Source organism: Sciurus vulgaris (genome assembly GCF_902686455.1).
Source record: "Sciurus vulgaris genome assembly, chromosome: 1".
NCBI classification, from domain to species: Eukaryota; Metazoa; Chordata; class Mammalia; order Rodentia; family Sciuridae; genus Sciurus; species Sciurus vulgaris.
The window spans coordinates 194,578,369-194,588,174 of NC_136461.1; the positions used below are offsets into that span (position 1 = coordinate 194,578,369).

General features: G+C 37.3%; 1 long non-coding RNA gene across 1 annotated transcript; it reads right to left on the reverse strand.

The window, feature by feature from the left end:
• Positions 1-2,067: 2,067 nt before the first annotated feature.
• Positions 2,068-8,674, reverse strand: LOC306663719. The gene is made up of 3 exons (XR_013764501.1): positions 8,212-8,674; positions 7,999-8,093; positions 2,068-4,101 (listed from the first exon to the last, which is right to left on the reverse strand). It is a non-coding gene; the product is annotated as an uncharacterized lncRNA (long non-coding RNA).
• Positions 8,675-9,806: the final 1,132 nt, after the last annotated feature.

Sequence of the window (9,806 nt, forward strand, 5' to 3'; positions counted from 1 at the left end):
GTCTTTTATTCTTCCAAATTATTTTAGAACTTTTTTTTCTATTTCTCTAAAGAATGTCATTGGTATTTTGATGGGGGTTGCATTAAAGCTATATATCTCATTTGGTAGTATGGCCATTTTGACTATATTAATTTGGCCTTTCCAAGAACATGAGAGGTCTTTCCATTCTTCTGGGGTCCTCTTCAATTTCTTTCTTCAGTCTTTTACAGTTTTCATAGTAGAGATCTTTCAGCTCCTTGGTTAGACTAATTTCCAGGTATTTTATTTTCTTTGAGGCTATTGTGAGGGAGTGATTGTTCTGCTTTCTTTCAGCTGAATCACTGTTGGAGTAGAGAAAAGCTATTGATTTATGAGTATTGATTTTGTATCCTACTACTTTGCTAAACTCATTTATGAGCTCCAGAAATCTGCTGGTGAAATTTTTGGGGTCTTCTAGATATAGGATTATGGCATCAGCAAACGGAGATAGTTTGACTTCTTTTCCAATTTGTATCCCTTTCATTTCCTTCTCTTATCTGATTGCCTGGGGAGAGTTCAGAGATCTAGGTTGAACAGAAGTGGTGAGAGTGGATATCCTCATCTTGTTCCTGATTTTAGAGTAAATGTAAACCTAATATTTATAGGGAATAGAGTTGGTGGCCGTGGGGGTGTAAGAATGATGGAAAAGCACAGAGGACATTCTGAAGTAGAAAGTGAAATATGCCTCATGCTAACATGTGCAAATCTTTTTACATTTTCTGACATTACAGAGCACATCAGTATAGAGTCCTTTACCAATTTCCACACTTCTCAAACCTCAAATATCATCAGATATTTTAAAATACACTTCAGTACTCATTGATGAAATGTGCACATGTACCTATGTGCATGTGTTTATCCCAGCATCCAAACTTCTGGCTGAAGGAATTTCGTGTTTTTATGAATTTGGAAAATCCCCTGAGGGTTTTCACCATGGCACTTTTTAAAAATTCCCACCACTCAGTTTATCCTGTGTATCTCTTTGCACCTAATCATGATCTCTTGTTGCATCTCTGAATCTATCTGAACCTGTTTCTAATGTCACCTATCCTTGGTCCATAACCCCTATTCTTTCTCTTTGTTAAATAACTTTCCTGCGTGACATATGCCCACTTGCTGGCTCAGCCTAATTCTCTAAGTAATGACTTGATTTTGAGATAAATACAGACATCTGCTCTTTCTTCTATGAACTTAGTGTGAGTTGAGATTCTTCTACACAAAGAAATAAATTCCCATTTTAACCTCTATTTTTTAAATACCATTATGATCATCAGAAATTTCCTTCATGACAAACTATAATACATCCTATATTGCTTTTGAATTTACAGTGTAAGTTTCCCACAGAACCAATGTGAACTTCACAGTCAACTTTGGTTCCTAAGTGACACTAACACTTTTTTGCTTCCAAGCATCCAGCAGCTTCTGTGTCATATGTCTTCTCTTTGTGAAACAAAATAGTTAAGATAGATCTCTGAAAATAAATGTATATTCTTTGATGTCTTACTAAAATAGTAAACTCTTGTTTCATTGTATGGTCTTTATCCACACTTAAGGATACTTTATTAGATTTAAGTCTAAGTGACTCTGGAGGATAAAATCTGAAACAGACCTGGAAATCAAGGTCATAGTATGAAGCAAGGTCATAGCACAAAGGTCAATGATCACTTTTGGCAAAACCAACACAAGAGCTTAGATTTTCCAAAGAATAGGTCATATTTATACTGCATCCACATACAAAATTGTCTCAACAAAGCTAATGGATTTTCTTTACAGTGTAATTGTGTTTTAATTAACTTGTTTCTTAGTTATTAATGCATCCTCTGAGTGTCCTTTATCTCTTAATGCAGGAGGTCAGATAATGCAGGAGGTCAGAGGACCCACCTCCCTAGTTACCTGTACAATCAAGAAGTATGAAATCAGAAATGAACAGACCAGAAAGAATATGTTAGCTTCCTCATGTGCTAATTCTTGGTGTACAATGGAAAGCTAGAGAGCTTAAACACTGTAAGATAAAAACTATTAAAATTGTGAACTGACATAAAGTATAAAAATCACTAAACTGTCAAGTCAATATTTGGACATTTTGTATGTGTTAACAGGGGTTTACCATCTGTAGTAGTTTTTCAATTTTGATCATAGATAACACATTTGTATGCCTGAACACCCAGAGGTTCTTCATCTTCTCCATTTATGTTCCATTTGAAAATTAGAGTCAATAGCTATGGTGGGATGGAATAAAACCTGGGATGCACATGCATGTTCGTCATCAAACCAAAGAAAATATATTGTCTCTTACTTGCCTGACACTGTATCAAATTCCTCAGAGAAAAACAAAACAAAACAAAACAAAACAAAAAAAAAAACCATAAGATATTTCCCTTCCCAACTTGATATTCCCTCCATCTCTAGGCAGGGATGCAATGAGAGTTGCCTGAAGCCAAACTACTGAGGGAAATATTGAAAATGCAGATAAATATCCAGGAACTTTGCCTACTTGACGTCAATCATCTATACTTTTTGAAAATTTACTTTCCAAGGACATTGATAATTGTCATAGCTGGTTTTATTTGTGTGTGTGTGTGTGTGTGTGATTATGTTATTACTTTTTAAATTCTATCCATGAAAGCAATTCAGGCTTTGACAATTTACTTTCTCAAGGACATTGTCCTTCACCTTGTAGCATCTTTCCCAATCATCCCAGTGGTTACATGTCAAGTCATTTAGATTCATTTCAACTCTCGCATAAAAATTCTGCTGAAGACAGATTTCTGGGAGTTATTAAGGTAGAATTCATTTCCTCAGTTCTCTGAATATCCAGATGTTTGGCAGAACGTAAGAGAAACATCAGAATAATGGCCTCCATTTTTCTCTAAATCACACATCCCTTATCTAATTCACTCAAGGAAATGTCACCTGTCAAAATCTGAGACCTGCACCTTTCAAGGTATCTTTCACTCAGAGCCCAGGGTCAGAATGACACCTTCCCTGGGGAGAAGGAAGATATATCTTTGACAAAGGGCAATGCCAAGTAATTCCTCATCAGAATCTTATAGAATGCCAAATAACCAAAACTTTATGTTAGTAATGGAAACTACAACGAAAAAGAGACAATGGCTGACATTCATGTTTTTACATTAAACAGTTGGATATAGTTTCAAAATTATCAGTAAGCTTGAATTGCTCTCATGGATAGAATTCAAAGAGTAATAACATACACACACACACACACACACACACACACACACACACACACACATAAAACCAGCTATGACAATTATCAAGGGCACTGACTTTGCCATCAATACACATTGTGGGTGGTAGGCTTCCTGTGAGATTTCTTGAGATGATAACAACTGGGAGAGAAAAGCACACCTGGCCTGAGGTTCCAGGAAGCATTGATTTCAGAAGTCAAATCAAGAAATTCAGCAACAGAGGCAGGATTACATAGATCAGGTTATGTCTCATATTCCCTTGAAAGAAAATAACCAGAAATGAGATATCAGCCCTGCCTTGTCAGACTCACTGAGCAGTAGTCAGCATTATCCTTCACTCCACACTTCATCTGGTAGCTCCATCTTGGCCCTGAATTCATCTCCATCAAGACAGGACACTTGGGAGGATCGGACTGTGGGTCCAAAATAAGCAATGCTGCCCTATCACCATCACTGACAGAAGGATTCTTTTGTAGGTGTCCACATCCAATGACCAGTTAGTACAGGCCTACAAAGACCCAGGCTTCTTCTTCAGTTCAGTTCAACTCTGAAGGGCCATCCAAGTTCTAGAGCACTTCCAGAGCACCTGATGGGATTAGCTGAGTCCATAGTCCCATTTGCCTCACAATTAGCTGCTTCTTGACCTGATCCTACTCCTTTCACTCTTCCACAGGTGGCGGACCCAAGAATACCCTGTAATAAAGCTTTGTATGTAATGCTCCATCTCAGAGTCTTCCCATGAGTCTCTACTGAAGAGAGTTTCTTATCAAATCTTCAGTCTTTATAGGTCAGATAAGTCATGAACCTAATGCTTTAGGGCATTTTAAAGATCATAAACACTTCTTTCCACTTTAGTCCACTGACTGAAAACCTTGAGAAGTCAATACAGGAAACACATAACAGAGGCAAAACCTATCATGAATCATGGATTTGCACATCAGTACACTAGCAATAATACAAAATTGCGTTTGGGTACCTGATACAAGTTTTGCACTAGAATTATAAATGATAGTGAATCACAAATGAATTAAAAATAAATGATGAACATTAAGGATATTGGTCTGAAATTTTCTTTCCTTGATGAGTCTCTGTCTGGTTTAGGTATCAGTGTGATATTGGCTTCATAGAATGAGTTTGGGAGGGTTCCCTCCTCTTCTATTTTATGGAATACTTTGAGAAGTATTGGAATGAGCTCTTCTTTAAAGGTTTTGTAGAACTCGGCTGAGAACCCATCTGGTCCCGGACTTTTCTTTGTTGGTAGGCTTTGATGACTTCTTCTATTTCAGTACTTGAAATTGGTCTATCTAAATTGTGTATGACCTCCTCGTTCAGTTTAGGCAATTCATATGTCTCTAGAAACGTGTTGATGTCTTCGAAATTTTCTATTTTGTTGGAGTATAGATTTTCAAAATAGCTTCTAATTATGTTTTGTATTTTAATCCTGTCTGTTGTGATATTTCCTTGTTCATTCCGAATTTTAGTGATTTGGGTTTTCTCTCGTCTTCTCTTTGTTAGTGTGGCTAAAGGTTTATCAATTTTGTTTATTTTTTTCAAAGAACCAACTATTTATTTTGTCAATTTTTTGTATTGTTTCTTTTGTTTCAATTTCATTGATTTCAGCTCTGAGTTTAAGTATTTGCTGTCTTCTACGACTTTTGGTGCTGGTCTGTTCTTCTTTTTCTAGGGCTTTGAGCTGTAGTGTTAGGTCGTTTATTTGTTGAGCTTTACTTCTTTTATTGAATGCGCTCCATGAAATAAATTTCCCTCTAAGTACGCTTTCATAGTGTCTTCAACTCTACTACAAAGCAATAGTAACAAAAACAGCATGGTATTGGTACCAAAATATAAAGGTAGATCAATGGTACAGAATAGAGGACATGGACACAAACCCAAATAAATACAATTTTCTCATACTAGACAAAGGGGCCAAAAATATGCAATGGAGAAAAGATAGCCTCTTCAACAAATGGTGCTGGGAGAATTGGAAATCCATATGCAACAGAATGAAACTAAACCCATATCTCTCACCATGCAGGACACTAAACTCAAAATGGATTAAGGACCTCGGAATCAGACCAGAGACCCTGCAGATTATAGAAGAAAAAGTAGGTCCAGATCTTCAACATGTCGGCTTAGGACCAGACTTCCTTAACAGGACTCCCATAGCACAAGAAATAAAAGCAAGAATCAATAACTAGGATAGATTCAAAAAGCTTTCTCTCAGCAAAGGAAACTATCAGCAATGCGAAGAAAGAGCCTACAGAGTGGGAGAATATCTTTGCCAATCACACTTCAGATAGAGCACTAATCTCCAGAATCTATAAAGAACTCAAAAAACTCTACACCAAGAATACAAATAATCCAGTCGACAAATGGGCTAAGGAAATGAATAGACACTTCACAAAAGAAGATCTACAAGCAATCAACAAACATATGGAAAAATGTTCAACATCTCTAGTAATAAGAGAAATGCAAATCAAAACCACCCTAAGATTCCATCTCACCCCAATTAGAATGGTGATTATCAAGAATAAAAGCAACAACAGGTGTTGGCTAGGATGTGGGGAGAAAGGTACACTCATACATTGGTGGTGGGGCTGCAAATTAGTGCAGCCACTCTGGAAAGCAGTGTGGAGATTCCTTAGAAAACTTGGAATGGAACCACCATTTGACCCAACTATCCCACTCCTTGGCCTATACCCAAAGGACTTAAAATCAGCATACTGCAGAGATACAGCCACATCAATGTTCATAGCTGCTCAATTCACAATAGCCAGACTGTGGAACCAACCTAGATGTCCTTCAATTGATGAATGGATAAAGAAACTGTGGTATATATATACAATGGAATATTACTCAGCCATAAAGAATGATAAAATTATGACATTTGCAGGCAAATGGATGAAATTGGAGAATATCGTGCTAAGTGAGATAAGCCAATCTCAAAAAGCCAAAGGACGAATGATATCACTAATAAGTGGATGATGACACATAATGGGGGGAGGGAAGGTTTAGTGTTAGGGTTAGAGTTAGGGATAGGGAGGGGGGGCAAGTATGGAGGAAGGAAGGACTGTATAGAGGGAAAAGAGGGGTGGGAGGGGTGGGGGGAAGGGAAAAAATAACCAATGAATCAAACAACATTATGTAAATTTATGATTACACAAAGGGTATGCCTTTACGCCATGTACAAACAGAGAAACAACATGTATCCCATTTGTTTACAATAAAAAAAATACATTATAAAATAAATAAATAAATAAATAAATGATATTATAGTTTGGATCTAAAATTGTCCCAAAAGCTCTTGTGTTAGGCAATTTAGCATTGTTCAGAAGTGAAAAAATTGATCTATGAGAGTTGTAACCTCATCAGTGGATTACTCTATTTGATGGATTAATAATTTGAATGGACTGGTGGTGATAATTATAGGCAGGGAAGGCATGACTGGAGGAAGCAGGGTTCACTGGGAGCATTGCCTTAGTCTGTATCTGTCCCTGGCCTCTTCCTCCCTGTCTATCTGCTTCCCAGCTAGCATAAACTGAGCAGTTTTGCTCTCTTATACCCTCTGTCATAATGTTCTGCCTTATCTCAGGCCAGAGCAAAGGAATTGACCAATTGAGGACTAAACATCTGAAATCACAAGTCCAAAATAAACTTTTCCTCTTCTAAGTTGTTTCTGTTAGGTGTTCTGGTTTCGGTGATGAAAAACTGTGATGACTAACACAAGTGACTGTTGTCATGTTTTGCCAACATAGTCCCAGCTGACACCTATTGCTAGGAAACAAGTATTAATAATGCCCCTTTTAACTCTCAAAAGGATCCCTGTTTGAACATCAAAATATATGCAAGGGGATTTCCTCATTTTACAAATTAATAGATATGAGCATTGCATGGTATAAGGGGAGATGGATAAATGAAAGAAAAATAAGTGTTGACAGTCAAATTATAATATGCACTTAAGGCATAGGTCCTTCCTCTCTATGAACATCAGCAAATGGAGAAGTCAGAGCAGCATAAACTCAACAACTATTTAAAGACTGAAGATTTCCAGATACATGCTGAGACATGGGTTGGGGTCCTTTGCATGTCACTGATATTGCTTTATTATTAACTCATGTTTTATCATTTGTTCTCCAGCAGAGAAACCTGCCAATTGCCTGTGACTTTAATAATAGCACTGGCAATCTTTTGTTTCCAGAGCAACTACACCATTTGAAAGCTATTAAAGTACATCAGTATATTACAACCTGTGAGGCTGTTCTCAGAAGTTATCAGAGACACTAAATTCTTCTATGGAATTAGCTATTGATTCTCTTGGTTTTGTAATGACTGAACCCCAAATGAATCCAGATATTGAAACCAAAGAGAAGGAAATTTTATTTTTCCGAAGGAGAAAAAAAATCACGTAAAAGAACATGACTCCACAGGTTACTATTTAATATATGAAATCAGATAGATAAAAGATGGCTGTCATACAATAAAAATCCTGCCTAACTTTAATGTCCCCTAGAGTTTGCTTTGGCAAGTTCTAATAAAAATCTTGCATTTACCAGCTCTTACAGCTCTTTAAAGAAAAAAAAAAAAAAAAAGATTACTCCACACATTGACCCAATCCCTTTCATTTGGCTACCTGATTATTTCATAAAAGTTATAGCAATGTATCTATCACAGATTCTGGGATTTTTTTTTTTTTACAGGACTAACTAAACTGCAAGAGAAAGTAGTGGGACAGAGGTCAATTAGGTAACAAAGAAGAGGTCCTTGTTACCTCTATCTGTCTGCCTGATGCCCACAGAGAGTGGCGGTGGCTCAGAGCTACGTTTACCACGGTGCAGCATCAGGAAGCAGGTGAGAGGATGCGTCCTGTGAGCAGGAACAATGGGGGAAGGGAGTTTATTATTTAAACTTTAAAATGGACTCCAATCAAATGAAAAGATAAAGAAAAGCAAGATGTGTAAAGAGTTAGGAAAATGCAACTTACCCAGGGAAATCTTATCCAAAGATGCTTGGCAGCCGTGAGGGAGGAAATCTTGAGGTTCCAGCTGAAGGTGACTCCATTAGTGCCCGGAATCCAACAGGATAATTGCAAAAGGCCACTCTCCCTTTTCCTCAATTATTGAACCCAGATGATAACACTGGACTGGTGGGACAAAATCCAAGAAGAGAAACATCCAAAAAGATGCAAACACCATACTTTGTAATGATTACCATCAGCAATAAAGAAGACCTAGCCTTGAGGTATCAAGATGCCCCTAGAGAAAGGAGCCCTGATATTTCAGAGGTCAGTGCAGTGAAAAAGAAAGCTTTTGCCAAACATGATCTGCAATTCTTGTGTCTAAAATTATATTTTCCACTATATAGCAAGGTAGAAATTTGAGGCACTATATGGAGAAAAACTGGTCTTATAATGGTGTGTTCTTTAGGAAGTTGAAGAAAGTGTTAGTAAGTGCTACCACCCAGGGAGACTGAGCTGTCCATTCAAGTTTGTTTAGTATCAACTCAGAGAATGATGGCTGGGAACCAGTCCCCAGCCGAAAGTCCAAACACACTCTGAGAAAGGAAGAAAACAATCGGAAGGTTTGGCAAGGGACTTTTTTAATCATTAAGGCAAGCTCCTGGTGTAGAGTTTAGAGTCATCTTTTCAGAATGCTACGAAAATTTCAAACAGCTTCTGTTTTCCAAATATGTTTTAATGTTATTTGAGATAAGGTGCACAGTTCAACAGAAATAGAACTTGCCTGCCGAGCAAGAAAGTGAGGTGAGTCTGGCCTCACCACCCATTGCACTAAGCACTCTGTGCACATGAGCTTGCTTAATGCTGAGAAAGTAGCATCTTCACTCTCATTTGACACAGGAGGAAACAGACACAGAATGTTACCATCTTCCCAAAGCTACATAAATAACAAGTGAATGTGCCAGCATGGAACATTCTGATTGCCACACCATCTCCCTTGTCTCATCTGCTTATCCCACAGGTGTAAACAGCAGTGGATGTGAAAGAGAAGCCAACTATAATTCAACTGTCAGGTGTCATTATTAATATCAGTAATTGTAGCAAATAAAAATTATGTTCTATTAAAAAATTACAAAAGAATAAAATCCCTATTATATGGTAGCATGTGAACCAGACTTTGCATTTATTCATGTTACACCTTTTGTGCAGTCCTTGTGACCTGTCTGATTTTTCGTCAGGGCTTACTAATACTGATTAACAGAATCCTGAGGAGTGTAAAGAAACAGCAGGGTCATGAAATCTACCCATTTCAATAGTGGTGAAGGGAGTTTTGAGAAAACATGAATAAACAGAACTTCCCATCTGTCTTTTACAAGTGCAGTCGTTTTTGAGTGACAACAAAGTAATTTAGTCATCATGTTTAAGAACCGATGGTATTAGAGATGGAAAATGTATGATCACACTGAAGGATGAAAGTCTTTATTCTGTTAAAGTCTTATCTTTTCTAGATTAACCAGACTTCATTTGTGACAACTTCACAAATTTCTCCTCTGGGTATTTCCAAAATGTTTTGCCTGAGTCATGATCCCGATCATAGAAAAGTCTTGAATTCCAAAAGATGA